Below are 26,440 nucleotides of genomic sequence, written 5' to 3'. Positions count from 1 at the left end.
TCATAAATGAGTGTTGAATTTTGTCAAAAGCTTTTTCTGCATCGATTGAGATGATCATATGGTTTTCATTCTTCAATTTGTTAATATGGTGTATCACATTGATTGATTTGAGTATATTGAAGAATCCCTGCAACCCTGGGATAAACCCCACTTGATCATGGTGTATGATCCTTTTAATGTGCTGTTGGATTCTGTTTGCTAGTATTTTGTTGAGGATTTTTGCATCTATATTCATCAGTGATATTGGACTGTAATTTTCTTTTTTTGTAGTATCTTTGTCTGGTTTTGGTATCAGGGTGATTGTGGCCTCATAGAATTAGTTTGGGAGTGTTCCTTCCTCTGCAAATTTTTGGAAGAGTTTGAGAAAGATGGGTGTTAGCTCTTCTCTAAATGTTTGATAGAATTCACCTGTGAAGCCATCTGGTCCTGGACTTTTGTGTGTTGGAAGATTTTTAATCACAGGTTCAATTTCATTACTTGTGATTGGTCTGTTCATATTTTCGGTTTCTTCCTGGTTCAGTCTTGGAAGGTTATACCTTTCTAAGAATTTGTCCATTTCTTCCAGGTTGTCCATTTTATTGGCATAGAGTTGCTTGTAGTAGTCTCTTAGTATGCTTTGTATTCCTGTGGTGTCTCTTGTAACTTCTCCTTTTTTATTTCTAATTTTATTGAGTATTCTCCCTCTTTTTCTTGATGAGTCTGGCTAATGGTTTATCAATTTTTTTTATCTTCTCAAAGAACCAGCTTTTAGTTTTATTGATCTTTGCTATTGTTTTCTTTGTTTCTATTACTTTTATTTCTGCTCTGATCTTTATGATTTCTTTCCTTCAGCTAACTTTGGGTTTTGTTTGTTCTTCTTTCTCTAGTTCCTTTATGTGTAAGGTTAGATTATTTGAGATTTTTCTTTTTTCTTAAGGTAGGCTTGTATTGCTATAAACTTCCATCTTACAACTGCTTTTGCTGCATCCCATATGTTTTGGATTGCTGTGTTTTCATTGTCATTTGTCTCTAAGTATTTTTTGATTTCCTCTTTGATTTATTCAGTGATCTCTTGGTTATTTAGTAACGTATTGTTTAGCCTCCATGTGTTTGTGTTTTTTACTTTATTCCCTGTAATTCATTTCTAATCTCATAGCGTTGTGGTCAGAAAAGAAGCTTGATAGGATTTCAATTTTCTCTGAATTTACTGAGGCTTGATTTATGACCCAAGATGTGATCTATCCTGGAGAATGTTCCATGCACACTTGAGAAGACAGTGTAATCTGCTGTTTTTTGGATAGAATGTCCTATAAATACCAATTAAATCTATCTGTTCTATTGTGTCATTTAAAACTTGTGTTTCCTTATTTATTTTCATTTTGGATGATCTGTCCATTGGTGTAAGTGAGGTGTTAATGTCCCCCACTATTATTGTGTTACTGTCTATATCCTCTTTTATAGCTGTTAGCAGTTGGCATATGTATTGAGGTGCTCCTAAGTTGGGTCCATATATATTTATAATTGTTATATCTTCTTCTTGGATTGATCCCTTGATCATTATGTAGTGTCCTTCCTTGTATCTTGTAACATTCGTTATTTTAAAGTCTATTTTATCTGAGTATTGCTACTCCAGCTTTCTTTTGATTTCCACTTGCATGCAATATCTTTTTCCATCCCCGCACTTTCAGTCTGAATGTGCCCCTAGGTCTGAAGTAGGTCTCTTGTAGACAGCATATATATGGGTCTTGTTTTTGTATCCATTCAGCAAGCCTGTGGCTTTTGGTTGGAGCATTTAATGCTTTCACGTTTAAGGTAATTATCGATATGTATGTTTCTATGACCATTTTCTTAATTGTTTTGGGTTTGTTTTTGTAGGTCCTTTTCCTCTCTTATGTTTCCCACTTACAGAACTTCCTTTAGCATTTGTTGTAGAGCTGGTTTGGTGGTGCTGAATTCTCTGAGGTTTTGCTCGTCTGTAAAGCTTTTGATTTCTCCATTGAATCTGAATGAGATCATTGCCAGGTAGAGTAATCTTGGTTGTAGGTGCTTCCCTTTCATCACTTTAAGTATATCATGCCACGCTCTTCTGGCTTGTAGAGTTTCTGCTGATAAATCAGCTGTTAACCTTCTGGTAGTTCCCTTGTATGTTATTTGTCATTTTTCCCTTGCTGCTTTCAATAATTTTCCTTTGTCTTTAATTTTTGCCAGTTTGATTACTATGTGTCTCAGTGTGTTTCTCCTTGGGTTTATCCTGTATGGGACTCACTGCGCTTCCTGGACTTGGGTGGCTATTTCCTTTCCCATGTTTGGGAAGTTTTCAACTATAATCTCTTCAAATATTTTCTCTGGTCCTTTCTCTCTCTCTTCTCCTTCTGGGACCCCTATAATGTGAATGTTGTGTTTAATGTTGTCCCAGAGGTCTCTTAGGCTGTCTTCATTTCTTTTCATTCTTTTTTCTTTATTCTGTTCTGCAGCAGTGAATTCCACCATTCTGTCTTCCAGGTCACTTATTCGTTCTTCTGCTTCAGTTACTCTGCTTTTGATTCCTTATAGTGTAGTTTTCATTTCAATTATTGTATTGTTCATCTCTGTTTGTTTGTTCTTTAATTCTTCTAGGTCTTTGTTAAACATTTCTTGCATCTTCTCTATCTTTGCCTCTATTCTTTTCCAAGGTCCTGGATCATCTTCACTGTCAATACTCTGAATTCTTTTTCTGGAAGGTTGCCTATCTCCACTTCATTTAGTTGTTTTTCTGGGGTTTTATCTTGTTCCTTCATGTGGTACATAGCCCTCTGTCTTTTCATCTTGTCATTCTTTCTGTGAATGTGGTTTTTGTTCCACAAGCTGCAGGATTGTAGTTCTTCTTGCTTCTGCTGTCTGCCCTCTCTGTGCCACATCTTGTTTATCCATTTATCTGTTGATTGACACTTAGGTTGCTTCCATGTCCTGGCTATTGTAAATAGAGCTGCAGTGAACATTGTGGTACATGACTCTTTTTGAATTATGTTTTTCTCAGGGTATATGCCCAGTAGTGGGATTGTTGGGCCACATGGTTGTTCTTTTTTCAGTTTTTTAGGGAACCTCCATACTGTTCTCCATAGTGGGTGTATCAATTTACATTCCTACCAACAGTGCAAGAGGGTTCCCTTTTCTCCACACCCTCTACAGCATTTATTGTTTGTAGATTTTTTGATGATGACCATTCTGACCTGTATGTGATGATATCTCATTGTAGTTTTGATTTGCATTTCTCTAATGATTAGTGATGTTGAGCATGCTTTCATGTGTTTGTTGGCAATCTGTATATCTTCTTCGGAGAAATGTCTATTTAGGTTTTCTGCCCATTTTTGGATTTGGTTGTTTGTTTTTTTGATATTGAGCTGCTTAAGCTGCTTGTAAATTTTGGAGATTAGTCCTTTGTCAGTTGCTTCATTTGCAGAAATTTTCTCCCATTCTGAGGGTTGTCTTATTGTCTTGTTTATGGTTTTTTTTCGTGTGCAAAAGCTTTTAAGTTTCATTAGGGCCCATGTGTTTATTTTTGTTTTTATTTCCATTTCTCTGGTTGTGGGTCAAAAATGATCTTGCTGTGATTTATGTCAATGAGTGTTCTTCCTATGTTTTCCTCTAAGAGTTTTATAGTGACTGTCCTTACATTTAGGTCTTTAATCCATTTTAAGCTTATTTTTCTGTATGGTGTTAGGAAGTGTTCTAATTTCATTCTTTTACATGTAAATGTCCAGTTTTCCCAGCACCACTTATTGAAGAGGCTCTCTTTTCTCCATTGTATATTCTGCCTACTTTATCAAAAATAAGGTGACCATATGTGCGTGGGTTTGTGTCTGGGCTTTCTATCCTGTTGCATTGATTTATGTTTCTGTTTTTGTGTCAGTACCATACTGTCTTGATTACTGTTGCTCTGTAGTATAGTCTGAATCTAGGAGCCTGATTCCTCCATCTCCAATTTTCTTTCTCAAGATTGCTTTGGCTATTCGGGGTCTTTTGTGTTTCCATACAAATTGTGAAATTTTTTGTTCTAGTTCTGTGAAAAATGCCATCGGTAGTTTGATAGAGATTGCACTGAATCTGTAGATTGCTTTGTGTAGTATAGTCATTTTCACAATGTTGATTTTTCCAATCTAAGGACATGGTATATCTCTCCTTCTATTTGTATCATCTTTAATTTCTTTCATCAGTGTCTTAGAGTTTTCTGCATACAGGTCTTTGACTCCTTTGGTAGGTTTATTCCTAGGTATTTTCTTCTTTTGTTGCAGTGGTAAATGGGAGTGTTTCCTTAATTTCTCTTTCAGATTTTTCATCATTGGTGAATACGAATGCAAGAGATTTCTGTGCATTAATTTTGTATCCTGCTACTATACCAAACTCATTGATTAGCTCTAATAGTTTTCTGGTAGCATGTTTAGGATTTTCTATGTATAGTATCATGTCATCTGCAAACACTGATGGTTTTACTTCTTTTCTGATTTGGATTCCTTTTATTTTTTTTTCTTCTCTGATTGCTGTGGCCAAAACTTCCTAAACTATGTTGAATAATAGTGCTGAAAGTGGGCAATCTTGTCTTGTTCCTGATCTTAGTGGATATGGTTTCAGTTTTTCACCATTGAGAGGTATGTTGGCTGTGTGTTTGTCATATATGACCTTTATTATGTTGAGGTAAGTTCCCTCTTTGCCTACTTACTGGAAAGTTTTTATCATAAATGGGTGTTGAATTTTGTCAAAAGCTTTTTCTGCGTCTATTGAGATGATCATATGGTTTTTAGCCTTCAAGTTGTTAATAAGGTGTATCACATTGATTGATTTGCATATATTGAAGAATCCTTGCATTCCTGGGATAAACCCCACTTGATCATGGTGTATATTCCTTTTAATGTGCTGTTGGATTCTGTTTGCTAGTGTTTTGTTGAGGATTTTTGCATCTATGTTCATCAGTGATATTGACCTGTAGCTTTCTTTTTTTGTGACATCCTTGTTTGGTTTTGGTATCAGGGTGATGGTGGCCTCGTAGAATGAGTTGGGGAGTGATCCTCCCTCTGCTGTATTTTGGAAGAGTTTGAGATGGATAGGTGTTAGCACTTCTCTAAATGTTTGATAGATTTCGCCTGTGAAGCCATCTGATCCTGGGCTTTTGTTTGTTGGAATATTTTTAATCACAATTTCAATTTCAGTGCTGTGATTGGTCTGTTTATATTTTCTATTTCTTCCTGGTCCAGTCTTGGAAGGTTGTGCTTTTCTAAGCATTTGTCCATTTCTTCCAGGTTGTCAATTTTATTGACATATAGTTGATCCTCTCATGCTCCTTTGTATTTCTGCAGTGTCAATTGTTGCTTCTCCTTTTTAATTTCTAATTCTATAGATTTGAGTCTTCTTCGTTTTTTTCTTGATGAGTCTGGTTAATGGTTTATCACTTTTGTTTATCTTCTCAAAGAACCCACTTTTAGTTTTATTGATCTTTGCTATTGTTTCCTTTATTCCTTTTTCATTTATTTCTGATCTGATCTTTATGATTTCTTTCCTTCTGCTAACTTTGGGGTTTTTTTGTTCTTCTTTCTCTAATTGCTTTAGTTGTTAGGTTAGGTTGTTTATTTGAGATGTTTCTTTTTTCTTGAGGTAGGATTGTATTGCTATAAACTTCCTCTTAGAATGGCTTTTGCTGCATCCCATAGGTTTTGGGTCATCCTGTTTTCATTGTCATTTGTTTCTACATAGTTTTTGATTTCTTCTTTGATTTCTTCAGTGATCTCTTGGTTATTAAGTTGTGTATTGTGTAGTCTCCATGTGTTTGTATTTGTTACAAATTTTTTCCTGTAATTGATATCTTGTGTCATAGCATTGTGGTCAGAAAAGATACTTGATACGATTTCAATTTTCTTAAATTTACCAAGGCTTGATTTGTGACTCATGATATGATCTATCCTGGAGCATGTTCCATGGGCACTTGAGAAGAAAGTGTACTCTGCTGCTTTTGGATGAAACCGCCTATAAATATCAATTAAATCCATCTTGTTTAATGTATCATTTAAAGCTTGCGTTTTCTTTATTTTTATTTTGGATGATCTGTCCATTGGTGAAAGTGGGGTGTGAAATTCCCCTACTATGATTGTGTTATTGTCGATTTTCCCTTTTGTGGCTGTTAGCATTTGCCTTATGTATTGAGGTGCTCCTATGTTCGGTGCATAAATATTTACAATTGTTGTATCTTCTTCTTGGATTGATCCCTTGGTCGTTATGTAGTGTCCTTCCTTGTCTCTTGTAATAGTCTTTGTTTAAAGTCTATTTTGTTTGATATGAGAATTGCTACTCCAGCTTTCTTTTGATATCCATTTACATAGAATATCTGTTTTATCCCCTCACTTTCAGTCTGTATGTGTCCCTAAGTCTGTAGTGGGTCTCTTTAAACAGCATATATACAGGTCTTGTTTTTGTATCCATTCAGCCAGTCTGTGTCTTTTGGTTGGAGCATTTAATCCATTTATATTTAAGGTAATTATTGATATGTATGTTCCTATTACCATTTTCTTAATTGTTTTGGCTTTGTTTTGTAGGTCTTTTCTTTCTTTTGTGTTTCCTGCCTAGAGAAGTTCCTTGAGCATTTGTTGCAAAGCTGGTTTGGTGGTGCTGAATTCTCTTAGCTTTCGCTGGTCTGTAAAGATTTTAATTTCTCCGTCGAATCTGAATGAGATCCTTGCTGAGTGCAGTAATCTTGGTTGTAGGTTTTTCCCTTTCATCACTTTAAATATGCCCTGCCACCCTCTTCTGGCTTGCAGAGTTTCTGCTTAAAGATCAGCTGTTAACCTTATGGGGATTCCCTTGTATGTTATTTGTTTTTTTTCCTTTGCTGCTTTTAATATTTTGATAGTTTGATTAGTATGTGTCATGGCATGTTTCTCCTTGGATTTATCCAGTATTGGACTCTCTGCACTTCATGGAGTTGATTAACTATTTCCTTTCCCATATTAGGGAAGTTTTCAACTATAATCTCTTTAAGTATTTTCTCAGTCCCTTTCTTTTTCTCTTCTTCTGGGACCCCTATAATTCGAATGTTGGTGCATTTAATATTGTCCCAGAGGTCTCTGAGACTGTCCTCAATTCTTTTCATCTTTTTTCTTTATTCTGCTCTGTGGTAGTTATTTCCACTATTTTTTCTTCCAGGTCACTTATCCATTCTTGGCCTCAGTTTTTCTGCTATTGATTCCTTCTAGAGAATTTTTTTTTCCATTTTTATTCTTGCTGTTTTTTGTTTTTGTTTTTCCTTCCAGAGAATTTTAAATTTCATTTATTGTGTTGTTCATCATTGTTTGTTTGCTCTTTAGTTCTTCTAGGTCCTTGTTTAGCATTTCTTGTATTTTCTCCATTCTATTTCCAAGATTTTGGATCATCTTTACTATCATTATTCTGAATTCTTTTTCCAGTAGACTGCCTATTTCCTCTTCATTTGTTTGGTCTGGTGGGTTTTTACCTTGCTCCTTCATGTGCTGTGTGTTTCTCTGTCTTCTCATTTTGCTTATCTTACTGTGTTTGGGGTTTCCTTTTCACAGGCTGCAGGTTCGTAGTTCCCGTTGTTTTTGGTATCTGTTCCCAGTGGTTAAGGTTGGTTCAGTGGGTTGTGTAGGCTTCCTGGTGGAGGGGACTAGTGCCTGTGTTCTGGTGGGTGAGGCTGGATCTTGTCTTTCTGGGTGGCACGTCCACGTCTGGTGGTGTGTTTTGGGGTGTCTGTGGCCTTATAATGATTTTAGGCAGCCTCTCTGCTAATGGGTGGGGTTGTGTTCCTGTCTTGCTAGTTGTTTGGCATAGGGTGTCCAGCACTGTAGCTTGCTGGTCGTTGGGTGGAGTGGGTCTTGGTGTTCAGATGGAGATCTCTGGGAGATTTTCGTCATTTGATAATTACGTGGAGCTGGGAAGTCTCTGGTGAACCAATGTCCTGAACTTGGCTATCCCACCTCAGAGGCACAGGCCTGACACCTGACCAGAGCACCAAGGCCCTGTCAGCCACACAGCTCAGAATAAAAGGGGAAAAAAATAAATAAATATATAAATAAAATAAAATAAAGTTATTAAAATAGAAAATAAAAAATAATTATTAAAAATAAAAAAAATTTTTAAGTAATAAAACATTTTAAAAAAGGAAAAAAAGAAAGAAGAGAGCAACCAAACCAAAAAAGAAATCCACCAATGATAAGAAGTGCTAGTAACTATACTAAAAAAAAAAAAAAAAAGGGCAGACAGAACCCTAGGGCAAATGGTAAAAGCAAACCTATACAGACAAAATCATCCAAAGAAGCATACACATATACATTCACAGAAAGAGAAAAATGAAAAAATATATATATATTGTTGCTCCCAAAGTCCACTGCCTCAATTTTGGGATGATTCATTGTCTATTCAGGTAGTCCACTGATGCAGGGTACACCAAGTTGATTGTGGAAATTTAATCCGCTGTTCTTGAGACTGCTGGGAAAGATTTCCCTTTCTCTCCTTTGTTCACAGAGCTCCTGAGGTTCAGCTTTGGATTTGGCCTCTCCTCTGTGTGTAGGTCGCCTAAGGGCCTCTGTTCTTCATTCAGACAGGACGGGGTTAAAGTGGCAGCTGGTTAGGGGGCTCTGGTTCACTCAGGCCAGGGGGAGGGAGTGGTACGGAATGCAGGGCGAGCCTGTGGTGGCAGAGGCCAACGTGACATTGCAACAGCCTGAGGCACACCGCGTGTTCTCCTGGGGAAATTGTCCCTGGATCGCAGGACCCTGGCAGTTGTGGGCTGCACAGGCTCCCAGGAGGGGAGGTGAGGATAGTGACCTGTGCTTGCACACAGGTTTCTTGGTGGCTGCAGTAGCAGCCTTAGCATTTCACGCCTGTCTCTTGTGTCCGCGCTGATAACCACGGCTCATGCCTATCTCTGGAGGTCATTTAGGCAGTGCTCTGAATCCCCTTTCCTCGTACACCCTGAAACAATGATCTCTTGCTTCTTAGGCAGGTCTGGAGTTTTTCCCGGTCTCCCTCCCAGTTAGCTGTGGCCACTAGCCCACTTCAGGCTGTGTTCATGCAGCCAACCCCAGTCCTCTCCCTGGGATCTGACCTCTGAAGCTTGAGCCTCAGCTCCCAGCCCCCACCCGTCCTGGCGGGTGAGCAGACAAGCCTCTTGGGCTGGTGAGTGCTGGTCGGCACCGATCCTCTGTGAGGGAATTTCTCTGCTTTGCCCTCTGCACCCCTGTTGCTGCTCTCTCCTCTGTGGCTCCGAAGCTTCCCCCCTGCCACCCCCCATCTCCATCAATGAAGGGGCTTCCTAGTGTGTGGAAACTTTTCCTCCTTCACAGCTCCCTCCCCCTGGTGCACGTCCCATCCCTATTGTTTTGTCTCTGTTTTTTCTTTTTTCTTTTGGCCTACCCAGGTCCGTGGGGTGCTTCTTGCTTTTTGGGAAGTCTGAAGTGTTCTGCCAGCATTCAGTAGGTGTTCTGTAGGAGTTGTTCCATATGTAGATGCATTTCTGCATCATCTGCAGATGTATTTGCGGGGAGGAAAGTGATCTCCACATCTTACTCTTCAGCCATCTTGAAGGTCTCCCCTGACAAGGATTTTAAAGCAAGAAAAAAATGCTCCAACTAGCAACTGCCCATGAACACACTTGAAACAGATGAAAAATGGAACCTCAGCAAAAAATCAGAAGTCTCAGCAGAAGACACCTCAGTGGCCAGGACGGGTCACAGAACCTTCCCTAACAGGAAGGCGGGAAACCAGTCTTGTCTCTTTTTGAAGACTCCTCTTTCTTCTTGGGGTCTCCAGTCAAAGGAATCAGGAAGCTTACATTGAGTCCAATCTTGGTGGACACGTGTGACTTCCTTTTCCAAGCTGGCGGGGCCTCGTGTAGGCCGTGTCCCCCTGCTTCTCTGTGGTTTCTTTATATTTGATCTTGGACATCCCTTATAACTCCATTTAACTTAGTTATTAAGTTCTTAAAAAAAGTGGATGGGCAAGGGGGACCTGGCTTGACAGGAAGTCTTGGAGACAGTTCTAAGAGGATGAAATTCCTAAAGAGAATAGAGAATAGGCTTGCCTCCCAGAAGCCTACTGGGAAGGAATTGGATAGGCTCAGGAGAGGTTAGAAGATGGAAATACTTTTTGTAAGTGCTGAAAATCTCACTGAGTCTCATTGTTAGTGGCCTTATGTAGAGTTCCATCTTCCTCATTTGTCTGGGACTGATGGGCTCTCTCCTTCTAGACAAAAATGTAACAGGGAATGGAAGATGTCACTACCAAGTGGGTTCTCTAACCACCATGCTCAGGAAAAGAACATGGAAGGCTTCCTATACCCAGAAGCAAATTTTTGGGTGCCAATCATCTTGAATATTGGCTAAAGAAGATAACCCTCCTGTGACCCAAGGTAGGACTGGCTGGAGGCTGAGGCAGCGGGATAGACTAGGGAAATTTAGGGCTGATTAGAAGGAAGCACAATGAATGACATAGGGCAGAAAGAGCAGAAGTGACCAGGAGTGATAAGCATCTGGTTTGGATCTCAAAGGATCACCTTTTAGACACTTCCTCCTCCAACCTCCATAGCTTCAAATAAACCATCTGACTCAAGATGTGAAAACCCACATCATTCAGCTGCACCATCAACAGCAGCAACAGAGACCACTGGCTCTGCAGGACCACTGCTGATGCAGTTTATATTCTTTTGGTCTCTAACTAATGAAAAAACAAAAAGTCTCAACAGGTATTATTTAAATCCCTGTGGAGACTCTCTCATTGTCTAAGGCAATGGTTCTTAAAGTGTGGTCCCTGGACCAGCAGTGTTAGCATCACCCGGGAAATGTTTAGAAATAAAAATTCTCGAGACCCAGTCCGAATCTACTGTATCAGACACTCTGGATCTTAACTCTGAGCCTTATAAGTGCTCAACACCTAACAATCGAAAACATATCACCCCCAAAGTTCTGTAATCCCTATGCCCCTTAGCTTTAACCAGGTTACCCTTTAAGAATTTTTAGGAATTTGAGGGGGCATATTTCACCCCTCTCACTTGTAGCATACAAAGGAATAAATTGAACAACCTCAGCGTTTCTCTCTCCTCACCCATTTTTAGAGCTCTTAGCACATAAAATGAAAATAAAATACTTTTTTTAATTAAAGAAAATCCATAGCAAATTGGAAAGCAGCAGATGCCACATTAAGATCAACATCTTGCAAAATGTGTATTCTTATGGGATATACAGATATTTTGTAAAATTCATGGAAAGAGAAGAAAGCAGGGTAGAGAGGAGTAGGCTCCAGAGAGTCAGCACCACCTGCTGCTCAGCCTGTGTACATTCCTGGCAGGTGCCCTCATTACTCATCCTTGATAAGGGTGCTTCTCACCCTGAACACAAGGACTCTCCCAGTAGGCCTGCCCCTGACTTTCTTGTGCAGCATCATCTTCTGCTGCCCCAAGTACTGGCCATATTTTCTCTCTTTGCCTCCATTTCCTCCTTCTTTCTTTTGTGGGATTGCCAGTACCTTCCTGTCTATGCTGGGCCAAGGTAGAACACATCTTGGCCCTTCCAACCTCTACTGGCCACCTGAAGACATGTTCCCCTCCCATTACCTTAATTGTGGTTCTCATAGGAGAGAGCTATGTTCACTCACCACTTACATACTCTTTTTTAGCTAAAGAAGGACTCAATTCCAATAATTCCTCTCAGGTTGATAGATTTACCAAATAGAAATACAGGAAGCCCAGTTAAATTGAATTTCAAATAAACAATGAAACATTTTTTGTAGTGTAAGTATGTCCCATGTAATACTTGGGACATACTTATACTAAAAAAGTATTCATTGTTTATCTGAAATTCAAATTTAGCTACGTGTCTTACATTTTACCTGGCAAGCTTACTTCTAGGGAACAGGGGTTCCCATTTCGGTTGCTTAACCCAGGAAAGTCACTTCCTTTCAGAAAGGAACAAAAATAAGGACAGGCTTACCTGCACACTAGCCATATATTGATTAAATATTGAAATGACAATATTTTTCATATATGGGATTAAAATGTATTATGCAAATTAATTTCACCTGTTTCTTTTTACTTTTTAAATGTGGCTATTAGAAAATCTAAAATTTTATATGGAGCTTGCATTTGCAGTTCACATTACATTTCCAATGAACAGCTCTGGCTTAGAGTCAAAGCCAAGTCAGGGAGACCTAATAATGACCATCAGGCCAGGAGCCAGGTGCCAGCCTGCCCAGAAGGAGTTAGATTTTCCTCATTAGAAGCTTGTGTGGCTGAAATGGTTGGGGATGTACAGAATCCTTGAGTGTAGTTTATGTTCACAAAGTTTTAGTTTTCATTGTTTTTCTTTTCTATTCTGATCAAACCTGGTGGTTTTTGAGTGATAACAGAACAAATAGGATTAGGACTGATGTTTCCTATTAAGTATATTTGCAGTTGAATTATGACATTAGGTTGAGACACAGTGGGAGGAGGCAGGATGGGGCTGATGAAAGACGGTTAGTTGGGAAAGGTTCTGGTTCCTGGAAGCTATGCTGAGTTGTTCTTGTTTACTCCTTCTTTTTCTTCTTTTGGTTTTATGATTGCAAATTGGTGGTGGCAGGACAGCTCTGATTATATTTGCTAGAGGCAAATGAAAATTTCATCAGCCAATCTCTGTGAGTCTCTTCACTTCTGAAAACTATTTACAGAACTGGGTTCCTGGAAGTGGGACTTTTTTTAAAAATAACTCACAATATTTTAGGGTTTCAAAGTTTAGATCTAGGACTTTAATTCTCTTTGATCTCCCACTTTCTTCCTCCCCCAACTGTCTAAGCTCCTTCTGAAGTTCTTGGGAGGTAAAGAAACATTAGTGAAAGCAAAGCAAATAAAAATTCAAGACCTTATGGAGACCAAGGGTTTGGTCTATGGTCAAACAACTTGACCTTTACTAAGTTCCATTTGAAATCTATATGTCAACCATGTCAAACTGAAGAATCAGATCTCAGCTGCAGGATCCACCATCTGTCCATTTCCACTTTTTCTTCTTAGTCTCACTACCCGCTGCCCAGTTTTCCACATTGCCCTCCACAGGCTTTGTCACCTGGTTCTATGATAAGCTATCCAAGATCTCAGGCCAGTGGGAAGGAGTTGCTGTCACAGTTAGCAGCTGGCAATCTAGTGAATCTAGTGGTTATTTCATCTAATCCTGCAGACCTCCCCCAAACCTAGGTCTTCTTGTTGGCATTGCTGTCATTATTTTGAAGACTTTGTAGTACATGTGTGACAGGTACTACCGTAAGAGGAGCTGATGGCATTGGCTGGAAGAATGAGGTGTAGGGGCTATGTGCCAGATTCCATTTTGGGAGAAGGAGAACATCTCACTTTCCTTGAAGCCTTGAGATCTCCGACCCAAAGGAGACTGAGACTGAATGTGTAGAAGGGATGTTGGGTGCTGACAAGGAAATTTGAAAGTGTGAGAAAGTAGTGCTACTAGCTGCACTCTTTCCCTTATGGGGAATCCTGGCTTGTCTAGAGGAGTCTGAGGCAGTTGTATCTGGCTTGGAGTTCTGTCAAATGAAGCTGGAGATTTGCCAGAAACTCACCATCTACTGGTCACTGGTCCTTGTCCTGGATGAAATGGAAACTGGACATGTAATGTAACTTTCTAAATATAGGTGCCAGGACAAATAAAAACAAAACAAAAAATTCAGAAGTCTCAGGCTCAGCCCATCATACCATATTGCCAAGTGTCAATTATTAGACTCTGTCTTCCTTTGCCTTATTTACTACCTACTCATAATCATGTTACTCATGATTATGTTTTTGTGCTATCTTGGGTTTCATCCATAAGGCAGTGCAGTTTAACATGTAAAATCAGAGCCAGTAAGGGGAGGGACAGGGTCTGGATCTTAGCTTCATATGTTGTGATGGTGGTTGGAGATAGTCAGCAAGACAGGAAAGGAACAGGACCCAAGGGCACTGAAAACTCCAGTCCTGGTTGAAGCATAAAGTGGTGGAATACCCCAGTAGCTACAATAGTGACTGCGAATATAGATAGGTGGTTCCGGTTATGTACTGCAGAAAAATAAACCATCCGAAAGTTAATGGTGTAAAACCAAAGTTATTATGCTCAGGAATTCTGTGTGTCAGGAATTTGGAAGGAGCATGATGGAGATGGCTTCTCTCTGTCCACATTGTCTGGGGCCTCAGCTGGGTGGATGTGAAGGCTGAGGATGACTTGACAGCTAGGGCTGGAATGACTTAAAGACTTGATCACTCACATGTCTTGTGGTTAGACTTTAGCTGGGACTGTTGGCCTGACCTTTCCATATGGCAACTTGGGCTTCCTCAGAGCACGGTGGCTGTGATCCAAGAGCAAGAATACCAAGAGAAGCAGGTGGAAGCTGCATATCCCTTTCTGACCTAACCTTGGGAGTAACACATCATTACTTCTGCCATACTCTCCTGGTTACTTCTACTCTCCTGTAGAAGTTCCAAGTCCCTGGTCAGAATCAAGTGGCGGGGACACAGACACCACTTTTCAATGGGAGGAGTGATAAAGAAATTTGGGGTCATGTTTTAAAACACAATATCCTCTGACCACAATTGTTTACATTCCTCCCACGTGCAAAATATATTTACTCCTCCCAAGTCCCTACAGAAATCTCACCCCATTATGAAATCAGGTTCAGCCTCAAGGTCTAAGTGCAAATGAGGTTCCCTGGGTCTGGTTCCTCAAATCCAGCTCCTTGAGTACTAATCTTCTCAATCTGAAGATCTGTGAACTGAAGAGATTATCTGTCCCACTGTAGTGGAACAGGCATGGGGTAACTGCAATTGACACTCCCATTCAAAAAGAGGGAAAACAGGATGCACACAGCAGCCACTGAAATTCTCAAATTCTGAAATCCAGCAATTCTGCAATCCAACAAGGCACATTTGACTAGTTTCTTATCAGGGCTCAATACTACTATCTGGGAATATTAATTCCGTGGCCCTTGACTCTGCTCTCTGGGCTCTTAGTTTTACCCTCAGAGTTACCTTTCCTTGTCCTCAAGAAATAGACTCACAGGTAATGCAAGGAGTTTGGGGAAGGGAGGCAGCTGACACCTGGGCTACTTGTCCATATAGGGAGCAGAACTTTGGCCCCTGGGTTTAGTTTTGGAGCAGGAATCTGGCTGTTCCTAGGCATAGAGACTGGTGGTACAGTGAGACATACAGCCCCGGTCCTTCTTCAGGGGACTAGATAGAAATTAGTGTCCAACATCCCTCACACAAAGTGAGGTAGAGTGGAGGATCCAGGTAGATGGCGGAATATTATTATAAGACAAAGAGTGAAGCTATTTCACTCCATATGAAGTTGGTTAAATCAGCAAAAACTTTATGCTTGCTTTTTTTCCCAAGTTTAATTCACTTCCTAAGAGTCAATCAGGGCCCTTTGAGAGCTGTATTCTTCACAGTAATATTAAAATAATGCATTAACTTGCTGTTTCCAGGTGACACAGTAAAGGAGTTTTAACCTGAAGAAGCTTTCTTTCAGAGCTACTAGGATATTTTAGTTACCTCCTTACAGTTTATATTTCACATACTTCTAAATAGTATTGAGGCAGTATACTTAAAAAAAAAACCAAGATTATCAAAATAAAAATAAAGGATCAAAAACTATGTAAACTGTATGCTAAAAATTAGAGTTAATTTATCATTAGTGATTGAACATTAAATTTGCGCTGAGCTTCATTCCAGAAAAAGGTTTAACACAGCTATGTCTGACATATCTTTGAAAATGTACAAACAGCTAAGTATTTGCTTCTGGAAATATTTACTTCCAGCTCCTTTAAAGATGAAATTTCTCTTAGTGTATTTAGAACATTGTTTAGAAGTTTATCCTGAATAGAATGTTTGAAGTTAGAGAGGTCTTGAGCGGTCATCAATTCCGGTTCTTTCTGTCTGCAGATGAAGGTTGGAAGATCTAAAGAGATTCAGGGCTTTGTTCAAAGGCCAGACTGATTGAGCAGAGCTGGGGTTGACTGCTAGCTCCATGTTCTTCCCCTTATACCATAGAGGAGAGATTCTTACCTCTGAAGTTTTCAGAGTTACTGCTAAATAAAGCTTAATGAGAAAAAAATTTTAAACTACATATTTGCAGTAAGAAATTATGATTTGTTATACACTGGTCTTATTTCAGATATAAAGGGACTCTAAAGAAACATGAACCAGCATGGCTGGACAGTGGTGAGTACCAGGGGACTAAGGTAGCAGAATAGAGAGAGAGCAATAGGGTGAGATTGTGGAGAGAGGCCCCAAGGAAGCCAGAAGTCATTCTTCCGGTCGCTGCCTTGCAGGGAGGCTCCAGAGAAAATGAGAGATTGAGTCTGGATGCCACTACCCTCCATTGAGGCGAAGGGCTTTACAAAGCAGAATTTGATCAGATCAAAGAATTTCAGCTTCGGTAAACCAGCCAGATCGGCAGCGGCAGCGGTAGCGGCAGGACCACGTGGCTCTGGGAGCAGCAAGCCGGAGGGAGCGGGAGGCGACATTGGCTGCGGGGACCCGGCGACAGCACAAGAGGTACTAGTTTTTACAAGTTTGCACCATGCATGAGTAGAAGCTAGTCGTTCTTGTCTCGGGAGGAGTTGGAAAATCTGCTCTGACTGTACAATTTGTTCAAGAAATTTTTGTTGAAAAATATGATCCTATGATAGAAGATTTTTATAGAAAGCAAGCAGAAGTAGATGCACAACAGTGTATGCTTGAAATCTGGAATACTGCGGGAATGCAACAATTTACAGCAATGAGGGATTTGTACATGAAAAACGGACAAAGCTTTACATTAGTTTATTGTATCACAGCACAGTCCACATTTAATGATTTACAAGGTCTGAGAGAACAGATTCTTCGAGTTAAACACACTGATGTTGTTCCAATGATTCTAGATGAAAGAGTTGTAGGAAAGAAACAAGGTCAAAATCTAGCAAGACAATGTGCAGTCTTAGAATCCTTTGCAAAATAAAAAATAAATGTTAATGAGATCTTTTGTGACCTAGTGCAGCAAATTTACAGAAAATCTCCAGTGCCTGGGAAGGCCTGCAAAAAGTCATCATGTCAGCTGCTTTAATATACTATCGATAAATGCATTGCAGCTCTGAGCCAGGTCTGAAGAACTGTTGCTCACTTCAACGGTGCCAGCATTCCAACTTTGTTAAACCTACCAACATGTTAAATGGACTTTCTGTGGCAGTACACTTTAAGAGGCAGATGAAAGCCACTACATCAGTTTGCACATTCTAATCACTTTCCAGTATCACAAGAGAGATTTTTACTTATATAATAGTCCTAGAGTATGCAGCTGGTAAAACCAGAGGCTACAATCCAGTATTACTGCTAAGAGACATTTTTCATCCACCAATGTTGTATATGTATGAAAATGGTGAACACACCCTATACTTTGTATTGGAGAGTACAATAATGTAAATCCTAAAAGCACCACTATTTTACCATAATAAAAGAAAGCCCAAAGAGCTCCTATATAGACTACTCCAGATAACTTTGCTTCTTTGATACTTGTAGCTTATTGTAATTTTTTTTTAAGAAATTCAAGGTCATTATCATTGCATTGTACTCGCTTACATTGTATTGTAATCACTTTGATTAACACAGCTATACAGTTTTTTTAATTAAAAAAAAACTGTGGAGATAGTGATCTTGTCTTTAAAATATGATAGTCCTTTCAGTACAATGTCGTAGATTAAAGACGTTGCCTTTAATATCTGTTGGGAAGGAAATGTCCCGACTTTTCAAATCTTTTATTATATGTTTCTTCTTTTGTTTACATAGGGAACAATGTTTATAGTTGTGTGTACAGTGGGGGTCTACAACAAGAAGTGTATATATTCAAACAATTTTTTAATGATTTGACAACTTTGTAAATCATGTTCAGGCTTCTGCAGCTGTAGATTCTCACTGTGACTCCCCTGCTTGCTCATGCATAAGTGTATTTGCAATACCAAATATACAGGTTAGTATTTTTGCCTGTTAGTGATTTTTTCACATGTGTAATGTTTTGGTTCGATGTTAAATGGTGAACGAGTACTGTGGATGTGAATGTGGGAAGTAATTTTAATCATGTGTAATTGGTCACAAGGCCTAAGTTGCAGTAACTATTGCTATTTTATTTAACAATGCCTGTTGCTTTGTATGCATTAACATTTGGGTGTACAGATTGTTGTGTGTCTATCCAATAGGTAGCCACAGTATTTAAACTGACCAACCTAATGTTACAACTACTTTGAGGTGGCCAAATGTAAACTAAAATTCTTAATTAAAGTGGTGCAATTTTGTGTAACTTAGCATCAGTAGTTCAATAAATTTGGATTGCTGTGCAAGAGCTTGCATTATATTAAAAAAAAAAAAAGAATTTCAGCTTCTACATGTTGTTTGCTGACTTATTTCCTCCAGTAACTAGTTAGAATTCAAGCAGAAAAGTAGGACCATGTAAGTGATATAAAGGACTTATTGCAGGGACAAGACCTCATGCAATTGTGGGAGCTGACTGAGCAGTGTATGTGAGTCTGCTGCCCTGTGTCTGCGCTGGGCCTGCGGTCACTGAGACCAGCAGTCCAGAGGGGAAGATGAATGTGAAGCAGGGGCAAGAAAGGACAAACTAGAATCACAAAGACAAACTGGAACCCACAGCAGTCTCTCAATGTCTCCAAACCTCCAACCTCAACGATGTGGGTGATCTGCTGGCACACTACACTCTAACGCTGCTCATGAACTTGGCCCAGGATTCAAAGAGTTAAGGAGGAGCTCCAGTGGGAAGTGGACAGAGTTGTGAGCCTGGGGCTGCCCAAAGCCCAAGTGGGCCATGAGATTGGTGAGTGTGAGTGGACTGTAGCTGCACCTGCCCTGAAACACGTCACTTCCACCTTCACGTCTCCTGCACATTTCCTGTGGGTGCAGCCCTAACCCAGAACCATGCAGGGAAGGGAATTCTGGGAGATGTAGTTCCATCTTAGCTAAAGAGACTTCATACCCACCACCACCTCTATGAATTAAATTATCCTCTTTATCCTCACAAAAACCTCATATTCAGTGTGCTAGCCAAAGGGTTAGCAGGTTGGCTATTTTTTGGAGATTTTTAGGAAAGCTTAGAGAGGGGGCATGTATGTCAGCAAAGACAATATTTCATGAAACAAATTAGCAGAAGCATTCATGGAAGGGCACACTGATGGGGGTGTACACAGTAACTTTTAAGGACCAAACTTTCACACAAATGAGGCACATCTCTACCTGAAGTTGTAACTTCTGAACTAGAACACTGCAATCTGAGTAACTTGAAAGTACTTTGTAAAAGAGCTCTTGTTTCATTTACAGAATAAACTGAACCTTGGGAAAACCTAGATTTGAGAGAAAGAAAAAAAGAGGGAAGGGAAGAGAGAAAGGGAGAAAGAGAGAGTGAGTTTGAAAATAAAATACAGCACTTACTATGACCTCAGGGCTAAATAGAGCAGATAGATTTCCCTTGAAGGTTCTTGAGATATGAACTGCAAAGGCAATTACTAAAAATACCGTTTGGCTAATCTTCCCCTTGACAATTCACTTGGGTGCCCTTTGACTGGGACATTCTCCACACCACCCCACACCGCCACCCTTGCTCTTAATAAAGCTAACATGCACAGTCCCCGACTTTCTTATCTGTCTGCAGGCTTAACAAAACTTGAAAGACTTCCCTAGACTACACGCCACAGAAGAGAAAACCTGGGCACGGGACAGGTGGATTTGCAGCTTTGCTCAGGGGGCTAAATCCAGAGGCCATTTCTCCCAGAACAGAAAAATAGAGGCTAATATTAGCTTTATTTTGCTTTGTTGTTAGGTGGATACTGAAAAGGGACTAAAATCAATGCCCCAGTGACCATCTAGGGAATGAACAGCATCACCTGGTGCTGTGCCCTGTTGGGAACAGTGAGAGGCATTGGGTTTGCTATTGAGGAAGAGTTTGTCTTGGTCTGTGAATCAGGCAACCTCTGTTCACTTAGTTGGAGGCTGAGGAGTTTACCATCCAGTGAGACAAGTGCTTACATGTTCCTGCCATTTCTACAATATGCGTTTGGTTTTTTGAGGTGGCATGCTTCATTAATGAATATTTTCTAATACCAGAACATAGATGTTGGTTTGTGTTTTTGGTAAAAAGTACATAACATTAAATTTATCATTGTAATCATTTTTAAGTGTACAGTTCATTAGTATTAAGTATATGAAACTCTACATTAATTAAAAATGAATTCCTTCCTCCCCTCAGCCCTTGACAACTACTCTTTTTTCTTTCATTTTTTTAAGCCATTTTATTGAGGTATGATTGCCATAAAAAACTGTGCATATCTAAAAAAGGAAACAATAACTTGATGAGTTAGGAAATAAGTATACACTCATGAAACCTCTACTACATTCAAGGCCATCCAACATCTCGCCTCCAAAAGTTTCCTCCTACCCCCTTTATATTTTTAAATTTTTATTTGTTTATTTTTAATATAATTTTTCTTTTGTGGTAAAAGCACTGAACATAAGATCTACTGACCTAGCAAATTTTCAAGTATACAGTACAGTACTGTCAACTACATATACACCTTATGTTGTACAGTAAATCTCCAGAATTTATTCTTCTGCTTTAACTGGAAATCTGTACACTCTGACCAATACCTCCCCATTTCCCTGTCTGCCCAGGCCCAGGTAACCACTATTCTATCTACTATCCTATTCTGTGAGTTTGACTATTAGATTCCTCATAAAAGTGGGATCATTCAGTATTTGTCCTTCTGTGTCTGGCTTATTTCACTTAACATAATGTCCTCCAGGCCCATCTGTCTTGCTGCAAAAGGTAGGATATCCTTCTTTTTAAAGGCTGAATAATATTCCATGTATATATATCACATTTCTTTAGCCATTCATTTGTCAATGGACTTTTGGGTTGCTTCCATTTCTTAGCTATTGTAAATAATGTTGTAGTGAACATGAGTGTGCAAATATCTCTTCAAGATCCTGCTTTGAATTCTTTTGGATATATAACCAGAAGTGGGATTGCTGGATCATATGCTAATTTCATTTTTAATTTTTTGAGGAATCTCTATACTGTTTTCCATAATGGCTGCACCATTTTACATTCCCATTAGCAGGAGGATGCACAAGGGTTCCAACTTCTCTGCATCCTCACCAACACTTGTTATCTTCTATTTTTTGACAGGGGCTATCCTAATGGACGTGAGGTGATATTGATAGCAAGCAGGACCCTGTGGGGCTCCTGGGCACAAAAGTCCTTCTGTGTCCCCCATTTCTTTTCTTTTGTTTTTTAAAAATAGTTATTTATTTATTTGGTTGCACTGGGTCTTAGTTGCGGCAGGCACGCTCCTTACTTGTGGCATGCGTTAGTTGAGGCATGCATGTGAGATCTAGTTCCCTGACCAGGGATCAAACCTGGGCCCCTTGCATTGGGAGCGCAGAGACTTATCCACTGTGCCTACAGGGAAGTCCCCTGTCCCCCATTTCTTGATTATAGGAAATATGCTTCATGCAGCCTCCATGATCTTCCCTGAGGGCAGGTTCAAACAGATGCTAATTAGGGAAGGGAGGGGATATGAGATAAGGGAGAAACAGTCAAAAGAAACAATAGTGCAGCCTTGGGGCAGGGTCCTGTTTCCCCCTCAAGGGATATACATTACAATGTCTTTGAGCTGTTTTGCAGATACTGAAACCCCCCACCAGGTGGGAGAAGTTAACTGTATGTTGCCTACAAGCCGGGAGTAGACCCCAGACCAGTTGGAACCAGAAGGCTGATGATGCTGACTCCCACTTACCTCACCACTAACCAATCAGAAGAATGTCCATGAGCTGATCATGCCCTCTTTGAGTCATTACTATAAAACTCCTCACTACCCCCTCCAGGTAGGGACACACAGTTTTCTGGGCATTAGCCTGTTGTGTCCCCCTTTGCCTGGCAAAGCAATAAAGCTATTCTTTTCTACTTCACCCAAAACTCTGTCTCCAAGATTTAATTCAGTCTCAGGGTACAGAGGCTAGATTCGGCTTCAATATCTCATTGTGGTTTGCATTTCTTTTATGATTAATGATGTTGAGCATCTTTTGATTGAGCATAGGTATTTATAAGAAAAGAAATCTTGTGCAGAATAAAATGAAGAAAAGTTAGGGTAGTAACATTGATGGTGAATCTTATGGCCATGATAAGAACATATTCCCTTTCTTTTTCTTTTAATTTTTAAAATTAAAAAAAATTTTTTGGTCATGCTAAGCAGCATGTGGGATCTTAGTTCCCCAACCAGGAATCAAACCCATGCCTCCTGCATTGGAAGCATGGAGTCTTAACCACTGGACCACCAGGGAAGTCCCTCCCTTTCTTTTTTATGTTGCACTGTATGTGAAACCTCCCACATAGCTTAGTCATCTTTTCTGCTGTTATTTGAGCACACTTGTACTTTCTGACCTGATCCCCCACTGGAAGCTAAATTTCAAATTTATGAGTCATCAATTGCTGGAACTGGAAAGGATATAAGAGATATTCTAATTACAACATCCCCATTTTACAGCTGAGAAAACTGAGGATTAAAAAGTGAAAAAGAATTCAACTGAGAAGAAATATCTTAATATAAGAGGAAAAAATCTTTCTAATTACTGAAAAACCTAAATTCTATTTCATCCCCATTATGAAAAATTTCTATCAAATCTGGAAATATTGGAAGACTCAGTTTCCTGTGGTTGAGCACATTTTGAATGATTATCACAATTTTCCCAAGGTCTCTGTAAGATGCTTTGTGCTGTAATCCCCTCCTCTTTGTAGCTCCAATGTGACTCTTTGAGTATAGGCTTTGGAACTCAGGACAGATTATTGGCTCATATACCTTATAGTTATAACATGTATTAACTTTTACTTTTGTTTAAGTTTTGACAATGAGAGTAAATTCACATGTGTGATGTCATGATGGTGAAAGGAACATGAAGTTAGGAATAAAACAGCAGGTCAGCTTAACCATCATTACTGAACCCCCATCTTGTGGCAGGTGCTGTTCTGGGCCTCATGAAGTATATGAAATCTCAACAATATGGATAGGAGCCTCAAGGCCAGTACAGGCCCAACAAATCTTCCCAGAGCATGTCCTGTGTATTAGGGGTCTCCTGAGAAACAGAAACAATAGGATGTATGTATGTATATAAAGATACTTATGATAAGGAATTGACTCACATGATTATGCAGGGTGAAAAGTCCCAAGATTTGTAGTCAGCAAGCTGGAGACCCAGATGAGCTGATGTTTCAGTTTGATTTCTGATGCCAAAATATTGGCTCTCTGTACACTGTTGCCAAATAGAAATACAGAGACAGAATTTAGGAGGAAAGAAAAAGAGTAGCTTTATTTCTTTGCCAGGCAAAGAGGGAACACAGCAGGCTAGTGCCTCCAAAAACTGTGCCCCCTTGGAGAGGGTAGTGAGAAGTTTTTATAGTAATGGTTCAAAGAAGCCATGATCAGTTCATGGACATTTTTCTGATTGGTTGGTGGTGGGGTAAGTGGGAGTCAGCATCATCAACCTTCTGGTTCTAACTGGTCTGCAGTCTATGTGCTTGTTTGTGGGCAGCATATCATCATTAATCTTTAACTTTTCCTACCTGGAGGGGGTTTCAGTATCTGCAAAATAGCTCAAAGATATTGTTGTACGTGTGTCCATTGATGGGGAACCAGGACCTTGCCCCAAAGCTGAACTACTGTTTCTCTTGACTTTGTTTCTCCCATGTCTCATATCTCCTCCCATCCCTAATTAACAGCTGCTTGAATCTGCCCGTTGGAACTCAGGGAAGGTCATGGAGGCTGAATGAAGGTTATTTCCTGTAATCAAAGTAATGGAGGCACAGAAGGGCTTTCTGCCAAGGAGCCCCACAGGGTCCTGCTCAGCATAATTCTGAAGGCAGGAAAAGATTGATGGCTCAGCTCAAAGTAGTCAAGCAGGAGGAGGTACCTCTTATTTGATTATTTTTTAAATTATTGAAGTATAGTTGATTTACAATATTAGTTTCAGGTGTACAATATAGTGATTCAAAAATTTTATAGATTATATTCCATTTAAAGTTATTATACAATATTGGCTATATTCCCTGTGTTGTACAATATATCCTTGTAGCTTATTTATTTTATACATAGTAGTTTGTGCCCCTTAATCCCCCTCCCCTATCTTACCTCTCTTCTCTTTTCTCTCCCCCTGGTAACCACTAGTTTGTTCTCTATATCTGTGAGCCTGTTTCTGTTTTGTTATATTCCTTCATTTGTTTTATTTTTATATTCCACATATAAGTGATAACATACAGTGTTTGCCTTTCTCTATCTGACTTATTTCACCAAGAATAATACCCCCCAATTCCCTATCCATATTGTTGCAAATGGCAAAATTTCGTTCTTTTTTCTGGGTAATGTTCCAATACCTGTATCTTCTTTATCCATTCATCAGTTGATAGATACTTATCTTGGCTTCTATATCTTGGCTATTGTAAATAATGCTGCTTCCATATTTTGGCTACTGTAAATAGTGCTGCTATGAACAGTGGGGTGCATGTATCTTTCTGAATTAGTGTTTTCAGTTACTCTGGATATATATCCAGGAGTGGAATTCCTGGATCATATGGTAGTTCTATTTTTAGCTTTTTGAGGAACCTCCATACTGTTTTCCATAGTGGCTGCCTCAATTTACATTCCCTCCAACAGTGTACTAGCGTTCTCTTTTCTCCACATCGTCTCCAAAACTGGTTATTTGTGGTCTTTTTGATTTACTTGATCTTTCAGTCTTTCAGTGAATTGGAAGAGGCCCACCTAAAAAGAGGATCAATCTGCTTTATTCCTTTACCGATTCACATGTTAATCTCATCCAGAAACACCCTCATAGACACATCTAGACACCAAATGTCTGGGCACCCTGTGGCCCAGTCAGGTGGACACATAAAATTATCATCACACTGTGATTATCACTGAGGGTTTCCAAGATAACTTTGGGGAACATGGATAAATTTACCAGCTGTGTGACCTTAGACAAGTTTTTTAACTTCACTGTGCCTCAATTTCCTCACTGTAAAGATGACAATAGTTCCTCTCTCATTGGATTGTTTTAAAGATTAAATGAATCAATACTTGTAAATCACTTAGAATGGTACATGGCAAGTAGTTAAGTGCAACATGTGTTAAATACAATTTTAACATATTTCAAAAGCTGTGTATTTATTTTGATGTGCACTACAAAGAAATACAGTTGGCATGATTTCAAGAATATTTTTGCTTAGGATGAAACTAAATATAAAAAAAAACAGTGGGTTGATTTCAAGACAAATATTAAGTAAATATTAGTATAGGAGGTATGTGATAATGGTAAAAAAAAAAATTGAGACAGTGGAAAGTGAATGATTAGGTTTTGGAAATACTATGAATGAGAAAAAATAAGGTCATATCTGTGGTGACCAAACAACCCCAGCCTGGTTTTCTGAGGGATTTCCCAGGATGCAGGACATTCAGTGCTAAAACCAGGAGAATCCCCAGCAAACCAGGATGTTTGGTCTACCTGTATAACTACAGTTTGATATTTATTCCACAAACATTTGATGAGCACCTGCATCATTCCAAGCACTGGGGACTTCCAAAGAGCCTCTAAGGAGTTGGCAGTGGAATGGACCCTTGGTTCTGTTGCTCTTGCTACTGTTATGTCTGTGACTTTAAGCAGGGCTTTTCATCTTCCCTCCATCTGTTTCTTAGTCTGCAAAGGAAGTGGTTGGAATAAATGATCTCTAAATCCTTTCCAATGCCGGGGTTCTTCGATACAAACACACAATACATCTGTTACTTCTAAAATCTCTACTCCCACTGATGTCCCGGGTGAGAAAAGAACAATCAGCAAAGAGTACATGTGATTTCTTTTCTTAGCTCTCAATCCCAGCCTGAGGTAGGGGAGAAAAATGAATATAGTGGAGACTCCCCTCTCCTGGGCTCCCAACCAACCACCACCCTGACACACTAGGATCCTTTGAAAAGATCTCAATAATGTATGTGGTCAGAAAATTGGCAGAAGAGAGCCTTCCCAACAGGTCTAAGATTCCATAAGAAGCACATGAAGAATTTATTAGGGAGAGAGGGGATGTTTATGATGCCCAGAAATACAGGTTGCTCCAACTGTGGTGGTGTTTGGAAGTTGAAAAGGAATGGTAAGACCATGATAAATAATCTACTTGATTAAGAAGCTCTTATTTGGAATCTTGTTTCTCTTCATCAAATGACATTTTGGAGTTGGCAGTATTCCAAGTTTCAGGCAAGTTATGTTACATAAGAGTGTATCTCCTTGGCCATCTGTTTTTGTGTGAGTAAAAACATCTTACAGTCACGTCTTGGAAAAGCTATCTCACACAAACAATTATTTATACATATTTTTTCCAGCATCAATTTAATGCAACAAATGTCTATT

At 39.5% G+C, this 26,440-nt stretch overlaps 1 pseudogene across 1 annotated transcript in view; it reads left to right on the top strand.

Moving 5' to 3' along the window:
- LOC309659503 (ras-related protein Rap-1b pseudogene) overlaps positions 1 to 25,373 on the top strand; it is a 377,624-nt pseudogene extending 352,251 nt beyond the window's left edge. The window contains exon 2 of the transcript XR_014268350.1: positions 7,197 to 25,373. The product of XR_014268350.1 is annotated as a ras-related protein Rap-1b pseudogene (transcript). The remainder of the gene's footprint in view (positions 1 to 7,196) is intronic.
- Positions 25,374 to 26,440: the final 1,067 nt, after the last annotated feature.

Source organism: Balaenoptera physalus (genome assembly GCF_965194825.1).
Source record: "Balaenoptera physalus genome assembly, chromosome: 4".
Taxonomy (NCBI): Eukaryota; Metazoa; Chordata; class Mammalia; order Artiodactyla; family Balaenopteridae; genus Balaenoptera; species Balaenoptera physalus.
The sequence above is the reverse complement of the archived record's forward strand: the minus strand, read 5'-3'. Positions and strand labels throughout refer to the sequence as shown.